The sequence below is a fragment of the Nomascus leucogenys genome, chromosome 3 (genome assembly GCF_006542625.1).
Source record: "Nomascus leucogenys isolate Asia chromosome 3, Asia_NLE_v1, whole genome shotgun sequence".
Taxonomy (NCBI): Eukaryota; Metazoa; Chordata; class Mammalia; order Primates; family Hylobatidae; genus Nomascus; species Nomascus leucogenys.
Genome location: NC_044383.1, coordinates 17,586,921 through 17,599,026, shown reverse-complemented (window position 1 = coordinate 17,599,026; position 12,106 = coordinate 17,586,921).

Below are 12,106 nucleotides of genomic sequence, written 5' to 3'. Positions count from 1 at the left end.
GTGCAGGAGACGTGATATAACCAACCTGAAGTAAGTATCCCAAAAAGGACACACCTGAGTATCTCTAAATGGAGGGGCTGAGGAAATGAGACTTATCTAATTTAGCAGTTCAATGTAAGCATCGGAGTCCTAACTATTATTGATAGCATCTACCAATTCAGGTATCATGGTACTTGAAGGGAATGTTGAGTTTGTGATGTATGAAGATGATTAAAGGATGCTCGAGATTCTGTTACAAACTCAGGAGTGAGTGCTCTAGGCACATCGCCATATAGTAACTCCTCAGGAAGATGCTTAGTGATACGCTGCCACGCACTGGTGTTCAGACAGCAATGTCAGGTTGCTCTTCGCTGGGAAGAATGGGTGGATCTTTAGTATCCAGGAGGCTGCATCTGAACTCCAGTTTTCTGTACCTTGTGCCTGTTCTGTTAGTTCCTTCTAAGGACCTTATGTTTGTTTTATCACTCAGGGTGCATTGAGCTCCAAATCACAGACAATTTGAGTAACAGTGGAATGAGCCATAAGGAATTTATAGTTCACTTAAAAAGACGATATGGCAGTGGGCAGTCCTGAGGTTATTTTGATGTTTCAGAGGTGTTCCCTTGCTTCTTGCCCTCAGTGGATTGGCTTTTATCCACCACTGTGTCCATCTTGATCACAAGATGGCCGTCACGGCTCTGGGCCTTACCTCCTTACATGACTGTGCAAAGCAAGAAGGCAGGGAAGGGGCCAGCTTGCTTTCTCTTTAAAACCCTCTTGTCTTTCATCAGCAAGGGAAATATTCAGAAGCCCACGTGCCCTTCAGCAAATCCTCTCTTAGCCTTCATGGGCTGAGACTGAGCCACATGCTTACCCTAGACCAGTCAGTCTTCTGGCAAGGGGGAACGGGATCTGCCTAGACCCTCTTTATTCAAAGTGTGATCCGGGAATGGGATCTGCCTAGACCCTCCCTATTCAAAGTGTGATCCGGGAATGGGATCTGCCTAGACCCTCCCTATTCAAAGTGTGATCCGGGAATGGGATCTGCCTAGACCCTCCCTATTCAAAGTGTGATCCGGGAATGGGATCTGCCTAGACCCTCCCTATTCAAAGTGTGATCCGGGAATGGGATCTGCCTAGACCCTCCCTATTCAAAGTGTGATCCGGGAATGGGATCTGCCTAGACCTTCCCTATTCAAAGTGTGATCCGGGAATGGGATCTGCCTAGACCCTCTCTATTCAAAGTGTGATCCAAAGGAGTTGTCTCCTGGGCTGAGCACACTGCAGCTTGGGAAAATCAAGATTATGTTAGCAAGAAAGGTGGAAATGGCTTTAGGGTGGGCAACCATCAGTGTCTTTGCAATCTTCAAATTCCTCATCACTTAGACTGGGATTGTCACCTGTTTTGGTGACCACTACTTTTCTCTCCAAAATGCTCTGCAAAATACTGGCTCTTCATGTTACTGCTAACCCAGGGAATGGTTTTGGTGCACTTGGGTGGTCCTGCAGCTATCTCCCCTGTCTACTGGCACTTTGACCATTTCAGTGTTCTCCCTGGGTGCTGAGACAAAGGGCACGTGTGTCTTCCATTCCCTTTGGCAGGAAGCATTACTTTCTGAATAGAGTCCAAGCTGAAACTGGCCCCTCACTGTGACAGATGGAATATTAGGACAAATATCCATGTCCTAATCCCAGGAACCTGGGAGAATGTATGGAGAATGTTAGCAGATATGCCAAAAGAGACTTTGCAAATGTGATTAAGGTAAGGATATGAGGATGGGAAGATTACCCTGGGTTATCCACTTGGGCCCTAAAGGTGATCACAAGTGTCTTTGTGAGTGAAGCAGAGGAAGATTTGACTGACTACAGAGGAGAAGAAGGTAATGTGACAACAGAGGCAAAGACTGGAGTGAGGGCACCATAAGCCAAGAAATGTCATCATCCACCAGAGAGGCTGCAGGATGGATTCTCCTCTGGAGTTTCTAGAAGGAACCAGAATCGATTTTCCTCTGGAGTTTCTAGAAGGAATGAGACCTGCCAGCAATTTGATTTTGGCCATATACCACTCATTTTGGACCTCTGGCCTCCAGAGCTATAAAAGGACACATTTCTATTGTTTTAAGCCAGTAGGTTTGTGGTAATTTGTTACAGCAGCCACCAAGAAATGAACATGCCCATCTTGCAGCCCGTGACATTCCCTGTTTGACAACTTTAAACCCAGCAATGTTATTTTTAATTATTTTAGTATAAATACAAATGACATTATAGATGGTTTTTTTTTTTTTTTTTTTTTTTTTTTTTTTTTTTTTTTGACGAGACATTCAAAAACTGTTAGAATACACTCCCAGTTGGGTTAGGGTAAGATTTAGCCTCCAGGAAGCTCACAGAGGCAGTTATCCTGAGCCATCTGACTTGCAGGTCATTGGTTACCATTATCACCTTGCCCACCTGCAAGACATGGTAACAGGAGGGTGGGCCTGAGATTAGCACCGCTCCTCCCTCACACACACACAGCTTCCCTTGACTTCAGCTGCTCATAGAATAGAAAGGAAGGAGCACAATTAGACAACCAACTTTACAGATGTTTTTCTGATTCCTTTCTACAGTGATTTGGGTAAATTGTACTTTGCTCCACCAAAACCATTAGACAGGACAATAAAGACAGAAAAAGGTCAAAGTGCCAGCTCTGAGGAGACTAAACATGCCACTGGAGTGAATAAAGATGGCCATTAGCAACCTTGAAGGGATGTGAGCTGACTTGGGGAAAGACTCAGAAAGGACGTGAAGGTCTCGTGCAGAGCCGTGGCCATGGGCAGAGGCCACAGCTCAGGCCAGCCCGGGGGAGGCCATAATTCTGCAGATGGGAAGGCCTGACCTCCAAAAAGGAGAAGAAGCCATTCCTGGCGTTGGCACATTTGTGCTGATGGAGGCTTTTAAAGAAGCTCTTTGGACAGTGTTCATCTCAGGCCATTTGGATAGAGATGGATGAGGGTCTGAACTGAGGGAGACTAATGTGAAGAATAATTGTTTTCACTGCTGGGAAGGAGGGGGAAGAAGCTGTCACAATCTTGCAAGCACAGCTTCTTCTCAGAAATGTGCTCGCAGACCTGCCGTCTGCTTCTAAGCTCATGTTCTTCTAAATGGTGCTCATTGCAATGCAGCCACCTTCATGAGTCTTTCCACTGCTGGTGGGCCACCATGCTGCAGAACCATCTTTTCCACCTCCAGGTCTGCTGGGTACAGAGCCTGATCCCCTGGTCCTTGACTTCTTTTTTTTTTGGAAATAAAGGAATATTCAGCACTCCCTCACTGGCACATCTAAGCCTTGTGCTGCAACCTTTTGCCAATGGCAAGGACGGATACATGAAGTTTAGAGTGGTTGTGTGTGTGTGTGTGTGTGTGCGCACATGCACGCATGCACTTTAATGTTCCCCTTGTTACATCATCTTGGTGGTGCCCCTCTGAAAATAAAACACATCCTCAAGAAAACCACAGCTTGGCTCCTTATCTCAAAAGAAAGAAGGCCCAAGTTAAAATACAAAAAGAAATAATACAGTAATATTCAATTCTGGATTTTGAGGTTACAAAGGCCCAAAATAAGCAATAGCATAAGCAATAGGTTGAACAGACTATTTAGCCAAAGGCCACTCCTCTTAGGCATGGAAAGAGACGATGACAGATGACCAGATGGAGGCAGGGAGAACATATGGAAGGGAGTCCAGGCCCTGCCCGCTTGCCCCTCTCCTTGGACCAAGACCAAAGGGGATACGTAAGTGTGCGTGCTTGATGTGTGTGTGCATGGTATATGTGCACATGCAAGTTGGGGTGTCTTAAGGTCTTGGCTATTGGAAGTAGCCTGTAGATTCTGCAAGCCCATGGCCAGTGAAGGACCCAGCTGTCTCAACAGATACCAAAGGGGATAGAGGCTGATTATCAGGGCAAAACCATGCAGTGGCCATCACCAGAGATGCCACCATGGACAAAAGGTGGTGGAGAACAGGAAACACCTTCCCAAATGACGTAGAGGCTCGACCCCCATCTCTGCCATCACCCTGCCCCACAAGAATGTAGATGTGGCTTAGGGAAGAGGGGAGGGCTGAAACAACTGGAAACCTTCAGGGAAACATTCAAGTGGCTGAGTTTTCTTGACTTGCCTAATATTCTGCCACAGTTGGAGTGGAAGCTTGAGAAGAAAATAGGTTCAATTAGAGAATATTTTCTTTTCACACTTGGGTATGTGGATTGTGAAATATAGCCAATATGCCAAATTGATTCAGCCTGCCATGAACTAAAAATACACCTTCAGGTCTGGATTTCAGCTCATTGTTTGGAGGGATTTGGCTTGGCCGTTTTATTCACTTCTACTTCCTTCTCTGTCATTCCCAGTGGAGCTGATCTGAACAGATGATGACTTCCTAAGAATGGTCTCACTCATCCCACAGACTCATTGAATATGGTTCATGCATGACTAAAATTATTTATGATACAAATAAACACCATCCAAAAAGGACTACCGCTCATTAAATACTTGCTATGGTGCATTGTCCTAGGGATGTGATATGTAGAACCTTACTCAACTCAGTTCCCTCCAGTCACCTGTGATGTGGCTGCCATATTCTCCTCCTACAGAGGAGGGAGCAGAGATTTGGTGCCTCCCCAAGGATGCACTGGTCATACTGAACTGCCTCATCAAATAAACAAAGAAATACACTGACTACAAGATCTATAAGAGACCTAAGAGTTAGAAGGCAGAAAATGCTGGCTCTAAACGGATTTAACCTTTGACTACCACTTTCCGTGTGCCTCAGTTTCCTTCCTAAAAAGATAGCCATCAAATTGCTTTGGCAAAGGCGGAGAGCGGATGATGAAAGGGCACACGGGCAACAGACCCTGGAGGGTGCAGGGACCACAACAGTCGGTCCTGGACCACCGTTCTTCCTGGAGAAAAGAGGGTCTGGGCTTATTCCCTGGCACTGACATCCTTGGCAATCCTCAGATGGCACAGAAGCCCAGAGTGCTGTGCTGAACCCACAGATTTGTCCAATCTGGGTCACTTAACCTGTGCCCTTTGAGGCACTGGAAGGCAGTGTGGCCCAGTGGCTGCGCTTGTGACCTCTGGAGCCAAGTAGTCTGGGTTCATGTCCTGGACTGACCCTGGGCAAGTGATTTAGCCTCTCTGTGCTTCAGTTGCTTGATCTGCAAAACACAGATAATAGTGGTATCTACTTCAAGGCTTCTCTACGATTAGAGATGAGCACATGAGTTACAGGCATAAAGTACTCAGGACAGGCCTGGCACATGGTGGTGCTGTGAAGACATTAGCTATCATCATTATCCAAGCTGGGAAAGTTTCCCCAAGGATCCAGTTCATAGTCTAACTCCAACCCTAGTTTCCCCATTACTCTGTGATGTCTGGTGGCGTAAGAAGGTCTCTTGAATAAAATGGGGCCTCTAATGCATCCCTGTTTTGCATCTTTGGAAATTGAGTATGGCAAGACCTCATTTGCTCTGACAAAGCCCATGAGATAATTATTCAAGAGGCTTTGGAGAACTGAGGCATTTTCCTGGCAGTCAATCCACCTTCCAGGCTAATGGAACCAAGGCTGATAAATGGTGTCATCTGCTTTAACAAGAAAGGCAGGGTGCCAACTCAGTGAAGCACCTACTACGTGCCAGGCACGGTTCTACTCACCCTCCTGACAACTGAGCGTGCGGAATCATTGGCCTCATTTGTATGAAGAAAGAAACAGAAACTTCAAAGGGGTTAAGTCACTCTCAAAGGCCACCTGCTGGTAAGTGGGGCTATATTCACACCCAGATCTGCCAGATGGCAAAGTGTCAGGCCTTCCCCTGACTCCACAGTCTTTCTCCTTTCTCTGTGTCAGGGCTGCTTACGCCCCAGCCACTCCACACTCCACTGCCTGCCCCTCTTTCCAGCTCTATTCCTCCTTCATTGTTCAGGACAGCCTCTCAGTTGTGCCTGGTGGTATTTGAGATCCCACTGTTAGCCAGCTTCTTTTCTTCCCACTCCTGAGGAAGCCGCTTCAAAAAACTAATAGTCACTCACAATAGTGTATGCAAGTAGGCAAAATATTAGACTCCCCAGAGACATTCGATATGCCTCCACCCAGGGAACTGCCTCTCCAGGGGCTTGAATTCAGTCTGGTAGATAGCAGTGGAGAAAATGATTTTAAATGAGACATAATCAGTAAATAGCAGGTTCCAGGGCACTGAATAGTCTGATTAAATGGATGTCAGATGGAAAATCATAAGCCTACAGATAGTCAAGTAATCTGCTATTCTACTATGCATCTTATTCTTTGACTACGAACCCAGAAATCCCAAAGAGGTGCTGTTTGCAAGAGAAAGAACCAGCCATGGCCCAAGTGCCACTGACAGCTAACTTTCCTAACCGTAGCCATTAAGGGATGCTGCGAGGGAGTGGGATTGCAAAGGGAGGGGGTTTGCACGGTGAGGGGTGAGGCGGGAGGGCATCTTTCCCTCAAATGACTTCCCTCACCCTGCTGGCCATCATTTGCACACACACATTTGAACCACCTGGTATAGTTCTCAGGGTGCCAGCAACTAGCTGTGTAATCATAAATTAGTTACTTCTGAGCAACTAGCTACGTGATTAGGGGTCACTTACCTCTCCTCTCCTGTCTTCCTCTGAAGAGGAGAGTCTTGGGAGAGCTGGGGCCACTCTCAGTCCTGATACACTGTGATTCTTTGATTATAGCAAAAGGGGTTCATTCCCAGCAAGGAGAAGATTGTGACATCACTCTTGTGGAAATGCAATCAGTCTAAAGAGTTTGTCAGAGCCAGGCCTGCTTAGAAGAAATAGAATGCTCCATGTCTATGTTCTTCCTATGAATCCCCAACCCCTGGGCATAGTAAGAAGGGAAACTGACATTTATTGCAAACCTGGTGTATCCCAGACCCTGTTTGCATCCACCATCATAGTCTCAGAAAAAGAGCTTGATCATCTTGTCCGCCGTCGGACGCGTGGCAGAGAAAGTTCCTTGAGTTGCTTTTCCCTGGGGTTGGCTCATTTGCAACCCATTTGCTCAGATTTGGCCCGCCTTGATTCTGCACCCAGTCCTCTGCCCTGTCTGCCAAAATGCAGCCGGTCTTTTAGGATCCCTTCAAAGGCCCCATGATGCATGTCCTGACAACAACCCCGTGGCCAACGCTTTGGTTCTTTGGTCTGTGCTTATGTGAGTTGGTTTAAACACTCACATCCTGATGAGCTCTGGCTGAAGTCTCATCCCTCACTGGAGAAAGCAGAGTGCAGGCTGGAGCCCAGCAGGCTAGTGCAGACCCCCGTTCTACCACTTCCTGGCGCCGATAAATTGGGCAAGTCACTTAACCTCAGAAAGGCTCTTTGTAAAATTAGGATATAAAATCAGGAGATAGTAGTTTCTTGTGATGGTTTCGGTGATGATGTTCTGAGATAATGCCAGTAATGCTTAAGCCTTAAAAATGATTCTCATCCTTCAGCATCTTTCATCATGGTGCCACTTAACCAGGGATCCTGCGACCAGCACAGCCTAGTGCATAGTAGGTGCACCAATATTGTTTAGTGTGAATGAAAGAGTGAGCTGGCGCACCCAAATACGAATGCAGGAAGACTGAAGGCAGGGAATATTCAGGGAAATAAGCCTTTCCCCCTTTCTTTAGTCCTGATCTGACTTTAAACTTGGCTTGAGGAATTCCTACAACCGAGTTTTATTGACCTGGATGTTGCCTGCATTTCTAGTTTACTTCACACCATATGGGATTCTAAGCGAGTTTTGTAAATTCATTAATTCCTTCACCCTTGCATTCATGGAATTCTAAGTTTCTGCTACCTGTCAAGTCCTTTTCTAGGCACTAAGGACATAAGCAGTGAACAAAATAGACAAAAGTTCATTTATTTATGGAGTTTACATTCTAATGGAAAGAGATAATAAATATAAGTAACTAAATAATATAGTGTAATGAAAGGTAAGAGCTATGAGGAGGAAAGGCAGAGGAGGGTGGGGATGGCTGGTGGTCAGGAAGGGACTCACAGAGACAATGACTGATATGGTTTGGCTCTGTGTCCCCACCCAAACCGCATCTCGAATTATAATCCCCACATGTTGAGGGAGGGAGGGGAATGGATCATGGGGGTGGTTTCCCCCATGCTGTTCTCATGATATTGAGTGAGTCCTCACCAAATCTGATGGTTTTATAAGGCAGTTTCCCCTGCTCTTGCTGGCTGTCTCTCACCTGCCACCAAGTATAATGAGGCGTGCCTACTTCCCCTTCTGCCATGATTGTAAGTTTCCTGAGGCCTCCCCAGCCATGTGGAACTGTGAGTCAATTAAATCCCTTTTCTTTATTAATTACCCAGTCTCAGGTATGTCTTTATAGTGTGTGAAAATGAACTAATATAGTGACATTTAAACAAAAATGGAAAGAGGTGAGGAAACAAAGCTTGAGTTCATCTGTAAGAATGTTCTAGAAGGAGAGCCAGAAGGCAAGGCAACCAGTACAAAGGCCCTGAGGTTACTTTATGCCTGGCTTGCTGGAGTCTACTGTGCCCAAAGCCCAGTAAATAAGGGGAGGGCATGACGGCCAAGCAGAGCTTTGTGGGCCTTGGGGCCACTTTGCACTTAACTTTTGACTGTGAGTGAGATGGGACCATTGACAGGTTTGGAAGATAGCAGTTGTATCATCTGACTTGCTCTCCACAGTACCTGTGATATTTGGGATAAAGATATCAATAAGTTGGTCTTACTATACCCTCAATCAAATAGTATAAAACAGCCTCAAAAACTTACATTAAAAACATTATCTAGAATAAAAGTACCAAATACCTTTGGTGAAAAAAATGGCGTGGAGATGGTAATATCAGTCCCAATTTTCTTTTATAACCTTTAACGGTTCTAATTTAACAGTAATTCTTTCATATCACCAATACAAAGTACTCAAAATTTGCACTAAATATTCTGTGCCCATAGCATATAAAACAGTTCTCATGATCTTCATTACTGTCCATTTTTAAATCTCACTTTATGCAACTATCTGAAATGTTTTACATTTTACTAAAGTATAGCATAGAGAGAGAAAAGCATGCCAATAGTTAGGGTACAGCAGGATGAAATTTCTCAGACAGCCTCTTTAGCCAGGACCAGACCAAGAATCACAGCATTTCGGCCTCCCCAGAGCAACCCTGTGACTTCTTCCTCCTTGTTGCTACTCTGCCTCCCACCCAAGGTAACTGCTTTCTTGACCTCTATCTCCATAGTCTAGACTGGCCTACTTGTAAACTTCATGTAAATGGATGATGACATATTTTCTCTTTCCTGTCTGACTTCTTTTGCTCAACATTATGTTTGTGAGATTCACCTATGTTGTGGCGAGTAGTGGTTTGTTCTCCCTGCTGTGTCATCATGCGGAAGGACTATAGTGTGTGTATTAGTCTGTTCCCACGCTGCTAATAAAGACATACTTGAGACTGGGTGATTTATAAAGGAAAGAGGTTTAATTGACTCACAGTTTAGCGTGACTTGGGGAGGTCTCAGGAAACTTACAATCATAGCAGAAGGGGAAGCAAACATGTCCTTCACATGGCAGCAGCAAGGAGAAGTGCAGAGCAAAGGAGGGGGAAAGCCCCATGTAAAACCATCAGATCTGGTGAGCATTCACTCACTAGCACAAGAATAGCATGCCCGAAACCGTCCCCATGATTCAGTTACCTCCCACTAGGTCCCTCCCATGACATGTGGGGATTATGGGAACTACAATTCAAGATGAGATGTGGGTGGGGACAGCAAAACCATTATCAGTGTGTGTATCCATTCTGCTGTTAATGGGCTCTGTTGAACACTCTTGAATAGTGCTGCCATGAGCATCCTTACACAGGTCTTCGGGGGACTGTGCACACATTTCCAAGTAGTATCAAGAGACGTGCTGTTTAGCTTGAGTTCCGTTACGTGTTTTAAGAGAACCACTCTGGCTTGCTAAGTATGGATTAAAAAGTGCCAAGGGACAGGAATGGATACAGGACATGAATGACAAGGCTTGGGGACGATCTGGGGAAGGTGAGGGTTGATTGGATCAGAATGGAAGCAGTCTGGATGGTAAAGGGCGGTTAGGTCTGGATGGATTTTGAAAAGTCCCCTGTGGTCGTGCTGGTGGGAAGTCACCCAGCATTTGGCCTGTGACATCAGGAGTGGTGCCTCCAGTGGTGAAGGAGTGCAGGACCCTGTCAGGAGGGCACAGAAAAACATTCATATGTGCTTTGCCATGTGCAAGGCCCACTCCTTGACATGGTAGCCACAATGACTGCAGCTGCCACCCTCCGGCCAAACAGGAAAATTCCCCCGGAAGGCTCCAGAGAAAGAGCAAGATTGGAGAGTACCTTTTTAAATGATTTTCTTCCGAGAGAGCCTACTGCTCATGCACCACGACTGCCTTTCACAGTTACACATTTGTTTGTAAGATTATCTGCTCATGTCTGAAGAACTGACTTATAAATCTGTCCCTGTGCAGCTCCTTGTCCTAGAGTTTTGTAAGCAACCAGAAATCCATTGTTCCCTAAAATACCTGACTCTTTAGAAGATGCCCTGGTTTTCCTCAAGCATGCTCCCTCTTTTGTACACACTAACATATCTCTTTGCCTGAGGATAAAAAGCCGTCGTTCTGGTTGAGTCTCCAACTCCCTCCCCATGTTCCTGACAAGGTTTCAAATCTGCAGGCATCAAACACAAAACACACGGACCATTCTCTCTCTAGCTCCCTGACTACCCATTACTTCCAGGCACTTGGGTTCATTTTTCTCCACCTCTGGGTTTTATGAGAACATCTCCCCCTATTTGTAAACCATCATTTTGACATAATATTCCAGATTCTTCTGAATTGACTGAGAGCTTAGACAGTACTGGGTTTTGTTATTCTACTCCAACTTTCTTTCTAATTTATGTTAACAGAACTCTTTTTTAACCCATACGCAGTTTCTTTCTCACAGCAAGACCTTTTTTCTTCCAAGTAAACAAGGTTACCTACACCTGGTTAACTAAATCAATAAACAAATGGATCATCAAGCATCCTTCAGATAAATAGCCCATACCACTTGACTGCCAGCGTGAGTGGTATCTTTGAACTAAATCTAATAGAGAAAGACTGGAATAACTGATTCCTGTTGGTTTCTTCCCCCCTTGAAATGAGATGAAACCTGAGTTTTCAGACAACCCTGCCATCGATTTTTAGTCTTTTATCCTCCGTGAAAGAAGCCCCCTTGTTCCAGCTTTAGCAAAATAGCAAACAGCTTTTGGTTCTATTTAAAGCTCCATGTGCTCTCTCTTTTTCCTTTCTTCTGGGGTAGGGGGTTTACGTGGTCCATGGTGATGTCAAGACGCCGGCCTCTGAACTGGCCAGATCCACCTGACACCTCGTAACCCACTAAGACACAATAGGCTTGGGGAGGCAGAAGTTACTAGGAAATGCTCCCGAGTTCTGCTCACTCCGGCTCACTGGCACAGGCTGCTGGAGAGCAGAGCAGCCAAGCGTGGTGTTCAATGGGAGTTTAACATGTATACAAGATGTGCCAGGAGATGGGGAAACACTCAATTATTAAAGACCGATGACAGGAGACTCCCACTAATGAGCTCACAGTACACCCAGCGGCAACACTTGGAGAAGGAGTCAGAAGAGGTGACTGCTCTGTCACCTGGGCTGGAGTGATCCTGCAAGACTTTTCATCCAAGCCTGCATCAGCTGGGCCGCCCCTTCCCCCCAGGCCTTCCTAGGAGCTTGGCTCCTCCCAGGGACCCTTGCAAAGGAGTGGCTAATTACTCTGCTTGGCCCTGGAGCGCGCCTCTCAATTGCTCAGATGCTGGCTTTCTGTGCTCGTCCTCCAGTGTCGTCCATTATTCAGATGTTTTTTGGGCACTTGCTGAGAAGTCAGGACTCTACCCAGGGTCGTAGAGAAGAGAAAACCATAACTTTATGCTTCTTCTTTTCTTTTTTCTTTTGTTTGAGACGGAGCCTTGCTCTGTTGCCCAGGCTGGAATACAGTAGCGCCATCTTGGCTCACTGCAACCTCTGTCTCCTGGGTTCAAGTGATTCTCATGCCTCAGCCTTCCCAGTAGCTAGGACT